This window comes from Mus musculus, chromosome 6 (genome assembly GCF_000001635.26).
Source record: "Mus musculus strain C57BL/6J chromosome 6, GRCm38.p6 C57BL/6J".
NCBI lineage: Eukaryota > Metazoa > Chordata > Mammalia > Rodentia > Muridae > Mus > Mus musculus.
This window is the reverse complement of record NC_000072.6, coordinates 143520997-143536090: the sequence shown is the minus strand read 5'-3', so window position 1 is coordinate 143536090 and position 15094 is coordinate 143520997. Positions and strand designations below refer to the sequence as shown.

The 15094-nt window shown below is 44.3% G+C and overlaps 1 long non-coding RNA gene across 1 annotated transcript; it reads left to right on the top strand.

Annotated features, from left to right (window-relative positions):
- Nucleotides 1–582: 582 nt before the first annotated feature.
- 4930579D09Rik (RIKEN cDNA 4930579D09 gene) lies at nucleotides 583–2126 on the top strand. Its single transcript, NR_155418.1, has 2 exons — nucleotides 583–657; nucleotides 1733–2126. It is a non-coding gene; the product is annotated as an RIKEN cDNA 4930579D09 gene (long non-coding RNA).
- Nucleotides 2127–15094: the final 12968 nt, after the last annotated feature.

The window sequence follows — 15094 nt, the reverse complement described above, 5'->3', positions numbered from 1 at the left end:
GCGTGGGGGTAGGGAGCACTTCAGAAGACGCTTCGGTATCAAGTACAGACTTGCTGGCCGTATGGGACTTTTACACCCTTCGTTATTCTCTCTTTACGGCTCCGACTTCGTTATTCTAGCCTCTCCCTTTATCTCCTTAAAAGAATATAGTGTAATCAGTGTACCCATGATTCCACGGGCACCTAGTTGAAAGCATGATCCGCAGCAGTTGCTGAAACTACGCCTAAGAGACAGGCTTTGAGCCACTGTGAGAAGAGCTGGGGTGACGAAAAGATGACTGAAGTGTGACCAGCCCCCAGAGGAAGGGAAGGGGACTTTGACGCTTTCATGAATACAGTTCTTTACTGTTAAATAAGTATTTCTTAAAGTAAAATAGAGATACATGATTTTTTTTTTGTCATAAATATGTTTCACCCTTCCACTTTTTCCCAGGGAAATCACAAAACGAGAGGCATCTGGTGATCTGTTTTCGTTGCTAAGGGAATCAAAGGTTGTGATGTAGACACCTCACAATCGTAGGCCAGTATAACAAACATATGGTTGGTAAGGATTTATGAATGCGCTCCACGCCTCAACTCCTCCAGAGGCTCCTGGAGCATGGTCCACACCCACCGCCTGGCCCGGAAGGGAGTGGGAGCAGGCATGGAAACGCCCTTGGTAAGCAAGTCCCTGCTGAGTGTCTGCCTCGGGCTTCCTAGGCAATTCTCTATCCTAGGAAACACGCCCCACACTAAACCCTCTGCCTGTCATGATGCTTATGGATGATGATAAGTTTCCACTCTGCTACGTCAGGGGGTTACTCATGTCTTAGTAATTGACCGGGTGGTTTAAATAAGCTGCCACCAATTGTGTATATTTATTACAAGGCTGTTGGAACGCACACTCTACCCAAGTTCCCCTATTTGTGTATATGTGTGGTAATAGGGATTGAACCCGTAACCTTATGTGGGTTAGAAAAATGATATACCACTGAGCCATATCTAAACCTTGCACTATTTTTAAGTCACAATAATGGCTAAGGCATCTACAACACCTAAAACTAGATGTCACAGCAGACTTTATTTTGCAGATGAAGAACAAAATACAGTGAGGTAAAGTCACTTTCTAAAGTCCTAACATTTATCCTGAGTGAGTTGGGATATGAACTCACAAATATTTTATTCTGAAAGTCCCATTTTTAATTTAACAACTGTTCCAAGTTAGGGTTAAAAAAATAGCTTAAATCAAGTGTAAGTTATCTACTTGATGGCAATAATGGAGATGAAAAGATTTCTACAAAAGCCAGAGGCAGGAGATGTTGGTATTCTGTCTGGACTCCACCCCCAGTTACCTGGTAGCAGTCAGGTAGGCCTGGCCCACTATAAAAGGGGCTGCTTGCCCCCTCCTCTCTCTCTCTCTTATTCTCTTGTCTCTCTTATTCTCTTACCCTCTTGTTGTCTTGCCTCTCTCTTGCCTCTTGTCCCCTTGCTCTGCCTCTCTCCCCATTCCCTTACCCCTCTCTCCACGTGGTCATGGCCAGCCTCTACTTCTCTACTCTCTCCTTCTCTCTGCCTTTCTCTGCCTCTACTACACTCAACTCCCCTCCTCGTGGCCTAAATAGACTCTAATCTATACTGTCCTGTGGCTGGTCTCTGGGGGCAGGGGGGAGCCTTGGCCTGGGCCCACTGAGGCACCCCCTTCCCCTACACCCCATAGAACATATATTAATACCTCTTTATCTTTTTATGTGCAGAGAAGTGGTATTTGAAAAATGTAGCAATGCCACCACACATAGGAACTCTCACAGGTGGTGGCTCCATGAAGAGACCCTGACAAGACACAGCCAGCATGGATGGGGAGGGTTCTTGGGGCCCCACCCCTAGCGGAGGAGATTCTGGCAACTGATGGCTGCCCTGCCGGTGGATGGAGAATCAGCTTGGATCATCCCATACCTGTGCACAAACAGCATCACTACGAGAACTCATCACTACTTGAACTCAGGGGGTTTCAGCAACGAGGAGCACCGGAGTGTGAAAGGGAAGAGTGGTGGGGGGTGAATAATAGGGAAATTAGAATGGGGTAAGGCGTTGGAATGAAGGCAATGGTGGTGGGTTTTCAAAATGCATCATATACATATGATGACTATAAATGATCACATGCATAGTCATATGCAAATAGTATTTATGTTAACATAATCATATACATAACCATATACACAAATAACATAAATAATCACATATAGGCTGGAGAAATAGCTCGGCAGTGAAGAGAGCACGGGCTACTCTTCCACAAGACCTGAGTTTGATTCCCAGCATCCACATGGTGGCTCACAACCATTTGGGACTCCAGCATTAGGGAACCAGGTGGCTTCCCTCTTGTGGCCTCTGCAAACAGCAAGCACCTGCATTGCATCTTGTTCTCAGCTTGTCCCAGCAGAAGCCCCCTGACTGTGCTGCTTGCAATCTTCTGAGCTGATCATGGAGGGACGGACTTTGCTTTAACAGGCTAGGCTGGCTCCCCATAGTCACCGTGCCACATTTCCTCCCATCTTCCTGTGCCAGGCACAGTGCTGTCTATAACAAAGACAGAAGAAGCTCTCATAGACCTTCAGCTCTGTATCTGCTTGCCCTATGCCCCCGTTACAGGTTGCTTTTAACTCTGATTGGTCTGCCAGAATTATTCTTCTACTCCATAGGAGTAACCTGATACACCCTTCCCCCCTGAACTCATTTAAATATAACACTTACCCATTGTGTTGTGGAGGTACTCCTGGCTTCTGCTGGCGGCATTTTAATAAAATAATGAAATTAAAACTTTGAACTTCAATTCAACATGTTTTTACCTGGTGTCTTACCTATGAATTTATACTTACCTTCTGTTTTCAAAAAGACCTTTTTTTTAAAAAAATGCATAAAAATTACTTTTAAATCTTGGATAATTGGTGCGGGTGAAAGTTATTGATTTAAAAAAAAAAGTTATGAACATGAATTCCAAGCCGTGAAATTTGCTGTTGAGTATACGACATTGGAACCTCAAAACCGCACTGCACATGAGAAACCACTGCCAGCTGGGACAAACTTAACTTCTTGTGACTATCTCCCAAAGTTTCAAAAGAAAAACCTTAAATGTAGAGACTTATATGTGGAGATTTCCTGTCTGTGGTTCTGGGGGTTCACAGGGACCCCCGCCAGAAGTCTCCTAAGGCTTAATCATGTGCACTTTGGGTGGGTGAGGCGCAGGGTTCACTTAGGGCGTGGTCACTTGCCCAGCTCACCACTGGATCCTGCCAACCTCCCTACAAGAGCATCTCATCATGTGTGACACACCGTCTACTTATTCCTAGGGCCATTACTGCAATTACAGAAAACCTCACACTCTTAAGTGGCCTGTGCATCCCGCTATGTTCTGCTTTTCCCACTCTGCCCAATTTTCCTGCCTCGGTTCCAGCAGGCCTCCCTCCGCAGCCCACAGGCCTTCTTTACACCTATGCAAGCCTCCCGCGCAGGCCTCCAGCACAAGCGTCCTGCGCAGGCCTCCTCAGCCCATTAGCCTCCTCTCTAAGCTGGGAAGCCCACGCGGGAGCCCATGTTGGCCCTGAGCTACTTTGCTCCGCCTGCTGTATTCCACTTTCTGCCTAGTGTTTGCAGGGAGGACGGGCATCCTGGGATCTACCGGGTCTGCTCCATTAAACAACTTATTATTATTACTACTACTATTACTATTATTATTAAGACACATCTGACCCATTGAACGGACTATCACCCTGTGCGCGCAACTTCTCTGAAATGATAAAGCAGACTTCATTGTTCCTCGTGGTGCTTAACCTCCTACATGGGCTGGGTCACTGCCCTGCCATCTCTTCCAGCTCCTCCCTTCCTGTACATTCCTCTTTCGTCTTTTCTGCTCTGGAACCTCTGAGGTTTCCTTACTTCTGTTGCAAAGCCTCCTCAGTGTGTCCATTTGGTAGATTTCTCCCTCAAGTTCCTCAGTGCCCCCTCCCCCCATCAGTTTATATTAAGAATCCTTGAGACATCCGATGCCAGCTTTGCTAACCTCTAACACAAAGAGGCTCTGAGTGTATTTCATAGATCCTCTGACTTTAGAGAATCTTGTAAAAATGACCTCTGTGGTTCTTAGGAGGGAACTACAATTCCCTTTAGATGCGAAATTAAAATAGTTCTCTTAAGGCAATCAAACCTCATCGCTTAAGAAGAGAAAATAATTACAATAATAATAACGGTGGTGGTTACCACACAAAACATCAAACTTCCCAATTATTGGAGAGCAGAGTCTTGCCAACAGGACACTGTGGAGGGGAGAGCCCACACAGGCAGCTGCTGGAATGCCTTGGCAACCTCCTCTGCGGAGCTCCACCCCCACCTCCAAAACCTGCCGAAGCCAGTGAGAAGCTTGGTGTGGATGGTGCTGCTCGCCCAACTCCAACCTGGGCTGTTAAGGCTACTTTTGATAATCCTCTCCAGCAGCCCCCAGGCAGGAACTTCAAAAGCTCACATCAAAGGGTCCGGTCACAGTGGAGGGAGCTCTGCAAACCTAGTGGTTGAGTTTCTCTTCAGGCTCAACAACAAACACCAGTCTCCAGGCCTTCCCCCAAGGAGGAGAGCGATTGTTTTAAAAATTCTAGACTGGCATCCCTGAGGGAGGAGAAAACACACACATACACATACACACACACACACACACACACACACACACACACACACACACACACACAGAGAGAGAGAGAGAGAGAGATTAACTAAATGGCTCCTTCCAGTCATACATTTCTGAGCTCTCAAGGGCTGTACTAACAAATTAAAAGAAGAAAACACACACTCAGGAGAGAAAAGTTTGACCCATGCTTTAAAATGCAAATAACAGAAACCAAGGAGGATGGAATGAGCAGAAGCAGTCCTGGTGACAAGAGAGACAAGCAATTAATGAAACTCCGGGCCACAGTATCAGCTGCCTGCTGACTTTTGCAATTGAATTAAAACTATCATAAGAATAATACAAGGGCCTGCCCTTGTCCTCTTGTCTATGTGTTTATTTAATTTTCTGTCCAACTGACTCTCAAATAAATTGGAAACAGCTGCCATTTTTTTTGATTCAGTAGCTCCATTCCCCCCTTGTGACATCATTCTGGGCACGAACACTAACAATAGGTCATTATGTAGCAATTACTTTATTGATTTATGGGAGTTTTTTAACTCCGGCAGGAATATGCACATTCAAGGAGAAAAAGGAACCACTGCTCTATTCCAGTTAAGGAGGAAACCAAAACTTCGAGGCTGGCATCGTGGGGCTCAGACGGGACCTTCCTCACAAAGAAATCATTTGTTTGGGTTTTCCTTGCATAAAACAGAAATGGGGAAAGTCTATAAAGCCTGAAAGTTATAGTCCCCGTAATTTCATGAAGTAACTAAGTAAACAGATGACCAAAGTGCAGCTGTTATGTAATAGGGGGTTCGTGGGTAACAGAAAGTGCTTGAAACAAATTAACAGTGTTCAAACACACATGATGAAGGCAGGTTCTGAGCTTGCAAATAACTTTTCACAAGTGCCAAGGCATGAAAACAGGGCTCTCTCCCCAACCTCCGCCCACCCACTTCTGCCCCACTCAAATGGACACTGCCAGACGCTGCTCGGGTTGTGCCTGCGCCTCAGCTGTTAGTGGACCATACTTTTAACTGCCTCTCGGTCTTTAAGCTTCATGTGTTGCCCCCATATAAATGAGCATTTCTCTTCTTGTGCGCAGATGCCTTCATCTCTCATTCCTCTGGTTGGCTGGACTTGGATTTGGAAATAAAAAAAAACAAACAAACAAACAAACAAAAAAAAAACTAAAGGACTATGTAGCAACTACTTACCACTCTGCCTAGAACCTGTCCCTGAGATTCCCCACCTAATAATCTAGTTTCTCTGCTGATCTGCAGGGCATCCTAAACCTGCAAAGGAATCTGACTTGGGCCATTCCGAATGGCAACCTAAAGATAATGAGGGGTGCGGCAGGGAGGCTATGCTTGCTGTGACATGTTTGAACTTCACCTATGGATTGTACAGCACCCATCATGAAAGGGGGCTCTAGGGAAAAAGGAAAAAATTGCCCTGCTCAGGAAATCTGCCTTTTTGTAACTAAAATACCTATCAGTCTTCTATGATAACCTACAACTATGAAGACAAATAATTGGTCTTAGCGTGGGTATCTTTTTGTTGTGTGATGTATGTGTACATGTGTGTACACAACTGTGTTTGTGTGTACACATTCTTACTGTGAGTGTATGCATGTGTGTGTGGATAAGTATATAGAGGTCAGAGGACAACCTTCAGAGTTCTACTCTTGCAGGACCCAAATTGGTACCCAACTCCCACTGATCGTGATGCTCACAACAGCTAGGGATGCAATGCCCTCCGCAGACACTATACCCAAATGTACATACCACACATACACGCACACACACACTCACACACACACACACCACTAAAGAATAAAACACAACAAAATAACTTAATCTTAAAAGTAGTATTTCTAAACTACAAAGATCAGGAGGGTGGAGAGTAAAGAGAATTTTTCCTTTGAGATGGCCCAGTTCTTTGACATCTTCTTGAAGGAGGTGAGTCTGGAGCTGGGTCTTACAGAAGGTTGTAGCTATGGCACGATAACCACAAAGGAAAGAAGACATTCTGTGGGAATAAAAGAGCCATGGCAAAGCAGTGGTCAGAGTGGGGATAAGCTGCAGCTGATGAGGCTGGATGGGGGAGTGTGTTAGGGACAAGGTTGGACCTTATACACAGGTGCCATAATTATGACAGAAGATTGTTAGAGGGTAAAGGAGTCTACAGTAGTTTGTTTTTTAAGGAAATGAATAATTAAAATGCCCGCCTATAGAAGGCTGGTTTGTTAGTGTATGGGAAGAAGACCCAAGACAGTAAACTCAGTCATGGAATGAAGAGGTCACACTCTGGGACAGGCTACTGATCATGGGAAGGGCTCAAAGCCAGCAAACCCAACAAGAAAGGATGAATAGTTCATGAGGGCCGATTGGACACAGGCAGCCAAATAAGTGTGGGAAGCCACATATGCCATTACAAGGTGGCGCTGGCTACCGCTGGCCACCACGCATAAGTCTGAGCAAACAACCAATGTGTACATATGCAGTAAAGTTTTTCACCAAGTCACTGCCTGGCCCGGGCATGATAACGAGGCTCCATGAGATACTGAGAGAGTATCACCAATCAGATGAGGGACATGCAAATGAGGTGTGATAATGAGGCTCTGTGAGGTACTGAGAGAGAACAACCAATCAGATGAGGGACATGCAAATGAGGTATGATAATGAGGCTCTGTGAGGTACTGAGAGAGTATAACCAATCAGATGAGAGACATGCAAATAAGGTAGGATGCATAACCAATCCGGATGTGAGACACGCCTCTCCTAGGCCTATATAAGCAGCACTGGTTCTGGGCTCTGGGTCTTCTTGCCTATGCAGTCAATGCTCTCCCAATAAATGTGTTGCAGAAGGATCCTGTTGTGGCGTCTGCTTAGCTGGTGAGTTGGGCGCTCACAAATAAGGAAAGGGAAGCAATAAAAAAAAACTGTCCGATGAATGTCCCGGAGAATTAATTGGACAGTGGAGTCACTGGGAAAGGAACACAGAAGGAACGGGAAGTCTATTTCATTGAATTCAAGGCCTAAGTGTCGCACTGGACACAGAGCCAAAGGAACACATCTAGTTAATAACTGCATGTAGAAGGTTCACCGAAGCTCGAGGTTTGAGAAGCACACCTTCTCATTCAGCAAATATTTATCAAATAGTCCTCAAATATCACTTCTGAACCAACACAATGTGATTAATCCCCAAAATAAAGGGATTAAAGAAACATAATCTCTGCCCTGCAAATATTATTTCTAGTGCACAAGATACAAAAGTATCTACTTGGGTTTTGAGTCTTATAATTGGAACAATAAAATATTTTGTAGCTTAAATGTAAAGTGTCCCCTTTAGGCTGATGTGTTGAACACTTGGTGCCCTAATGCAGGTGCTGTTTAGGAACGTTGTGAAGTCTTTAGGGAGTGAAGCCTCAGCAGACAGAGAAGCTCACTGTGGGTGGGCTTGAAGCTTTATAATGTACCCAATTCAATGTGCATTGTCTGACAGCCAATGGGACATGACCAGCCAGTCTGTCTCATACCAACAGAAATGCCTGCCACGGTGACTGGTATCTCCTTGAACTGTAAGCCAGAGGAAGGCTTCTTCCTGGAAATTGTTTATTGCCAGGTATTAGGTCACAGAGCAGCAAAACACATACCTAAATACAGAGATGAGAAGCAGGAGACTTCCTGAGAGAAACTGGCCATGTAGTTGCCATGAAAACTTTATCTTCATGTACTTGTAGAAAAAAATTAAAATTCTTTAAAATTTTATTATGTATAATATATATGTAGTATATATGTATGTATATACATATATACATACACACACTATATATATACATATACCTATATCTATACCTATACCTATACCTATACCTATACCTATACCTATACCTATACCTATACCTATACCTATACCTATACCTATACCTATACCTATACCTATACCTATACCTATACCTATACCTATACCTATACCTATACCTATACCTATACCTATACCTATACATATACATCAGTGTTCACCTGCATATATGCATGTGCACCAGGTACATGCCTAGTGCTCACCAAGGCCAGAAAAGTGTACTAGATCTCCTGAAACTTAGTTATATATGGCTATGTGTCACCACATGTGGGTGTTCCTCTGCAAGAGCAGCCAATGTTCTTGTCCACTATATCATGCTCTAGCTCCAAAGTAAAATAAAATTTGAATTATGTTCAACATTGCAACAAAATATTCAAACATCTAGGAATAAATGCAATGAAGGGATCCTATGAGGTAAAAATAGAGGGTGGAGGCCTATCCCAGTTCATGAGTTAGGCCAGCCAGATAGTAATTTTTAAAGCATTTCTTCTCAGGTTAACTTACAGAACTGACATAGTAACAATTAAAATCCCAATAAGACTTTTGTACAAATTGCTAAGCTATTCCCACATTTATTTTTAAAAAAATGGAAAGGATCTAGGCAGTCATGAGTATTTTTGAAGAACAAGTCCTTCCCTAGTGGATTTCTGTACTTGGGGCACTGTACAAGATGAAAATAAAGTCAATAAAATCAATAAAAGATGCACACCACACACACACACACACACACACACACACACACACACACACACACAAGACAGACAGACAGACAGACAGACAGACAGACAGAGCTGAGGTATGTTAAGGTTCAGTGGCCAAAAGACATTCCATATAGTAACTAGCCTACGTCTGTTGGACATTGTCTTGGTCAGGAATCTATTACTGTGAAGAGACGCCATGACCAAGGCAACTCCTACAAAGAAAACATTTCCATCGTGGTTTACTTTCAGTTTTCAATGGTTTGTCCATGATCATCATGGCAGGAAACAGACAGACATGCAACTAAAACAGTAGCTGGGAGCTTTACATCCTGACACATAGGCAGTGAAGAGAGGAGGAGGGGGAAAGGGGGAGGGGGAGGGAGAAGCACTCCCAGCAACTTAACCTTCTCCAATCTCCAATAAGGCCACACCTCCTAATCCTTCCTAAACAATTCACTGAGGACCAAGCATTCAAATCTGTGAGCCGAAGGGTGCCATTCTCACCCACACCAGCACTGATATCTAGAGGTGAAAGAACTTCTACACATCGTAGAAAACTTAATTCATGATACAGCATAGGCCTAAATTTCAAAGACAGAACTTCTGAAGGAGAACATAAACGACAACTTGCATGAAGTCCTAAAATGGAGCCTTGGAGCCCCAGCCACTATATGAAAGGTTCAGCATGTTATTAGAATGTTTTCTGGGTGGGAGAGACAGCTCAGAGGTTAAGAGTGCTTACCAGTCCTGAGAGAATCAAATCCGGTCACCAGCACCCATGACAAGTACTCACAGCCACCCATACCACTAGCCCCAGAGGGTCTCACACCCTTTCCTAGCCTTCAGGGCACCTGCTCTCACATGTACATACCCATAGACACACAAATATTCACATAATTAAAATGAAAATAAATCTAAAAATAAATAAGTCTGATGTATTCAACAAAGAACTCACATAAAACATGCGACTCTTTAAGAAGTGATTTCATATTTATGTTTGTGCGTGAGGGTATGGGTACACGAATGCAGGTGGGCTTGGAGACCAGACAGGTCAGATCTTCCTCATGTGGGTGCTGGGAATCAAACTTGGGTCCTCAGCAAGGACATCACATGCTTTTAGATGCTGATCCGTCTCTCCAGCCTCAAAACATGAAAACTTTTATAGATAAATAATGAACAAACATGTTTGAAATGAAAGCAATCTTGAAACGTTGTATCAGAACAGAGAGCCAAATGGCCTCAGAACATATGCAATAGGTTCGATATTGCTATTACTTAGGGAAATCATGTTGGAGGGACTCTCTCTGCCTCCAGACTGACTGAAATAAGGGCTGATTGTGTCGAGTGGTTGTGAGTGAAGCTCTCATGCCTGCTGATGAGACATAGCTGTACCCATTTGTAGGTCTTCTTGGCACCGTCGACAGCACTGAGAATTTTCATACCCTATGACTCAGAAATCCCACTCCCAATGATGTGGCTCACTGAGGTCTGAGCACACACCTTCAGAAGGCCAGAATGCCCCCAAGAGCAAGAAGCCAGGAACAGCCTTCAGGCTCAGCACGCAGTCCATGTGAGGTGTGCATGGTGGTATGTTTGTACAGTGAAGTAATCTACAGAAAGGGATGATGACACATAGGGCAACAAAGTCCATTCCTAAGACATAAAATTCCAACAACCTCGGGAAAAAGGAACTGAGAGACAATTGTGAGTGTCACACTGCTGAATCCCTTACAGAAAGCTTTAAACACCTAAGAGTAGTGTTGTCAACTAGGAGTGTTAAAACAACTCAGACACAAAAAGATTAATTGGATCCAAATTTCATGCTATATTAAAAATTAATCCAAAGTAGATTATGCCATGTACCATTGGACATAAATGTAAACCTGTAAACTGTAAAACTTCTAGAAGAGAACACAGAAGAAACCCTTTCTGACTGAAGCCTGGGCAAAGATGCCTCCAGTATGTCAGCAAAACAAAGCATATAAGTGAAAAACAGTAAATTATATTTCATTAAAATTATAAGTCGTGATCCTCTAGAGATACTAAATATTTAGAAAACAGTTGGCAAGCCATAGGTTTGAAGACACTATTTGGAGAGTGTGGCTGACGAAGTACTTGTACCAAGATACATAAGGAACCTTCAACTCAAGAGTAGAAAAAAAAAAGACCCATAAAACTAAATGAAGGGTTTGAACAAATGTTTCACCAAGGTATGTGGACCGAAAATAAGCACAGGAAAAGAAGCTGCTAATATTAGCCATCGGAAAAGCAGGTAAAACCCAAAAAACACTCCCTCCCACTTATAAAAATGGCTAAAATTAAAAATACTTCCCATACCAAGGGATAACAAAGAAAACTGCAGAAGGGAGCCTTTCATATGCTGGTTGGTAGGAATGATAACAACTACTTTTAAAAGTTTGACAGTTTCATTTAAAAGAAATAACGTAAACATAGCATGTGATCAAGCCTCTATGCATGAGAACACCTTCACCCATGAGAACAACACGCACCACACCCACTATGCATACCTACATGCATATCTATGCATGCAGATGTTCACCGCTGAGGACAACGTGATAATAATGCCCACCGCTGCTTCATTTGTAAAAGCCCCAGAGCGAAGCAGCTCAAATATCATACATGTGTTTACTAAATCTGTGGGTATATGTGAGGTCAGATAGCTACACTATGAATTCTACTCAACAGAGGCAACAAAAGGAGTGAAATACTGAAATTCAGTGAGCCCTGGATGAGGAAGAGAGTAATTGTGTGGAACAAAGGGAGCAAGGTGGTACAAGTTGTGCTCTGTGACTCCATCACAGATCACTCTGTGCTTACCTGGGATTGATGGCAGAGAGTTAGGAACGGGGAAAGAGGTGCGGCATGACGGATCTCTTCCTTATTTGGCTGGGTCGATGCTTTTCATCACTATATGCCTGCTACAACTTAGAAAATTGTCTATTCTGCATTTGTGGGGCTCTCTTAAAACTGTCAAGGGGATAAACTAAATTCATAATTTAACAGTTCTTCAAAGGGACATGAAGGCAATATTTGTATCACCTGGCACAGGCATACAAACTCACATGCAGTATAAACATGGATACACACATTCAGAGACACAGACACACAAAGACACACACTCTAGTTTTGTGATGTTCCTGTGTTTGAGCAGCAGCTCTGGTAAAGTCATACAGTTATGCCCACAGGCCAGGTGCCCAGCACCGTGAGGAGTTCTAAGGGCTGCCCATGAGAAGAAGCAACAGGGCAGGATGTGCAAGAAGAAATCAGAAGAACAATAAGGCCACACACCTATAGAAGGAGGTGATTTGATTCCAGCCATTTCAGTGGGTGCCAGAGCAGCTGACCAGACACCCACATGCCATTGATGGGATATAAACCGCAGGACACAAGTTACTCTCCTCTTTCTCACTCCACCCTCCTGTCTGACTTATTTTCATCCCTTGTACTGGTTGTGAATGCTATTAATTAACTCGAGTAGTTCTTAAGATGATCCAGCCAGCCCCTGAATAATCAAGGCAGAATCCTATGGATTTATTAAATCAGTTTTAGCACAATTACTGGGTGGTTGCGCCTAATCTATTTTTCTATGAGCTAGACTGGCAGTTCCCAGCTGCGTTCCCCAAGTACTTGCTGTCTGAGCCTCGCCTGGGTTATTTCTGCCCCATCAGTCTGTCCTCAGGAAGGATTTCTCCAGGTCCGTTACATCTAATGGAGATGTTCTCCTGTCTTCTTTCTCTTCGTTCCTTCCTTCTCTTCTCCTCGCAGTCCCCACCTATATATGTCCCCCAGCCCAGTAACAGAAATGCCACCTACCTCTATTCTCCCCAGTAATTGGCTGTAGCCACTTCTGTTTAATGAATAGCTTTATACTGGAGAGCAAGGTTTACCCAAAAAAGGCCAATGTGTGTGAGAATTCATTCATCTGGCGGCAATCAGATCTTGGGGTTCAGAATTTGAGACCACCCCACCCGGGGGTCCATATCATAATCAGCCACCAAATGCAGACACTATTGCATATGCCAGCAAGATTTTGCTGAAAGGACCCTGATATAGCTGTCTCCTGTGAGGCTTTGCCAGTGCCTGGCAAACACAGAAGTGGATGCTCACAGTCAGCTATTAGATGGAACACAGGGCCCCCAATGGAGGAGCTAGAGTAAGTACCCAAGGAGCTCAAGGGGTCTGCAACCCTATAGGTAGAACAACAATATGAACTAACCAGTACCCCCAGAGCTCATGTCTCTAGCTGCATATGTAGCAGAAGATGGCCTAGTTGGCCATCATTGGGAAGAGAGGCCCCTTGGTCTAGCAAACTTTATATGCCCCAGTATAGGGGAACGCCAGGGCCAAGAAGTGGGAGTGGGTGGGTAGGGGAGCAGGGTGGGGGGAGGGTATAGGGGACTTTTGAGATAGCATTGGAAATGTAAATGAAGAAAATATCTAATAAAAAATTGGGAAAAAAAGAATTTGGCAACTGTATACACTGCACCAGACCAAATCCTAACAATATCTATTCTGATGGTTTAAGCAAGAACCTCTCTCCTGGGCCTGGACTTTGTTCCTCAACATAAACTCTCGTTCCTGAGTAGAACACTGATTCCTCTCCCTCCAAGCCTCCTCCAGCTCCTCCTCTGACTCTTCCCCCATCTCTCCTTCAAAGCCGGCTCTCATGGAGTCCATGCTGCTCTTGAGCCCATCCTGTACCTTACAGTGCAAGCTGGCCTTAAACTGCTCATCTCCCTCCTCTATTCTGAGACTGCAGCCATGTACAACACTCAGCTCATTGTTATGTTCTGGCTGTAGACATACTATGTGCGCGTGCCTCATGACTAGAACGTAAGTGCCCTCTCTGACACACCAACCATATTCCTACCAGACACGCCCTGGATGGGACGGAGAGAGCTTTTACCTCAAACTTGCTGGGACTGTGTGGGACGGTAGGGATAAGAAAAGAAGCAAGAGGGATCAGGGAGAGAACTGAGTACAGACTAAGGAAGATCTGGAAGCGGAGGCATAAGAAAGAATGTTGATCAGGAGTCGCTGGATTTAAGGTATCAGAGTAATATTCTCAAAGGGGAGAAGGGGAAACATTCAACAGACGCACAGAAGAAGCTCATTAAGTCTGGAGACACAGAGTGCAGGAGTTTTCATATGTGAAGTCCACAAATAAGCGAATGTTTGAGGTGTGGCTGTACAGCAAGGCCTGACTGAAAGTATAGGCATCTGTGCTGTTTCTCTCCCTCAATGTGACTCCCAGCACAAAGCCAAGCGAAGCACGGCAGGCTTTGCTTGCACCACGCAGGTCTGTGCTGAGGGGTGTCCACACAGGCACCGAGCCAAGGAGCCTGAAGGAAAAAAAGGTGCGAGGGACTCAACACAGACACATTGAGGGGGACAAAGGGGTTCTAAGGAGAAAGCCAATGTTCTGAGAATCAAAAGCACAAAGCAAACAGCAGAGATTTTGTTAAAACAACGGACCTGCAAATTAAGAGAATGCACTAAGAGCTTCTAATGCTGGGATGATGTCATGTGACTATTGAGAGAAGAACCCCCTAAGTGAGCAATGTCAGTAGACACAGGCCACCTGCCCTCTGACTTCCCACAGACCCTGCCCGGGCCAGCAGCTCTGGATGAGGACACAGGTGCAGGGAAGGTGCTGGCTGCCAAAGAGAGAATGAGGACTCGTGGAAAGCTGTTACATTGTTGCATACACTTCCTTCTTGGATACCTTCCACTCTACACCATCCCCCTGCCAAAGATGAATAAGGTGATACAATATTACTTAAGGCTGTAAACCTAGCGAGGTTAAAGGGTCATCAGTATGTTGATTGAAGAGCCTCTGTACTGACCGGCTCCAGAGGTAGCGATGTAAACATCAC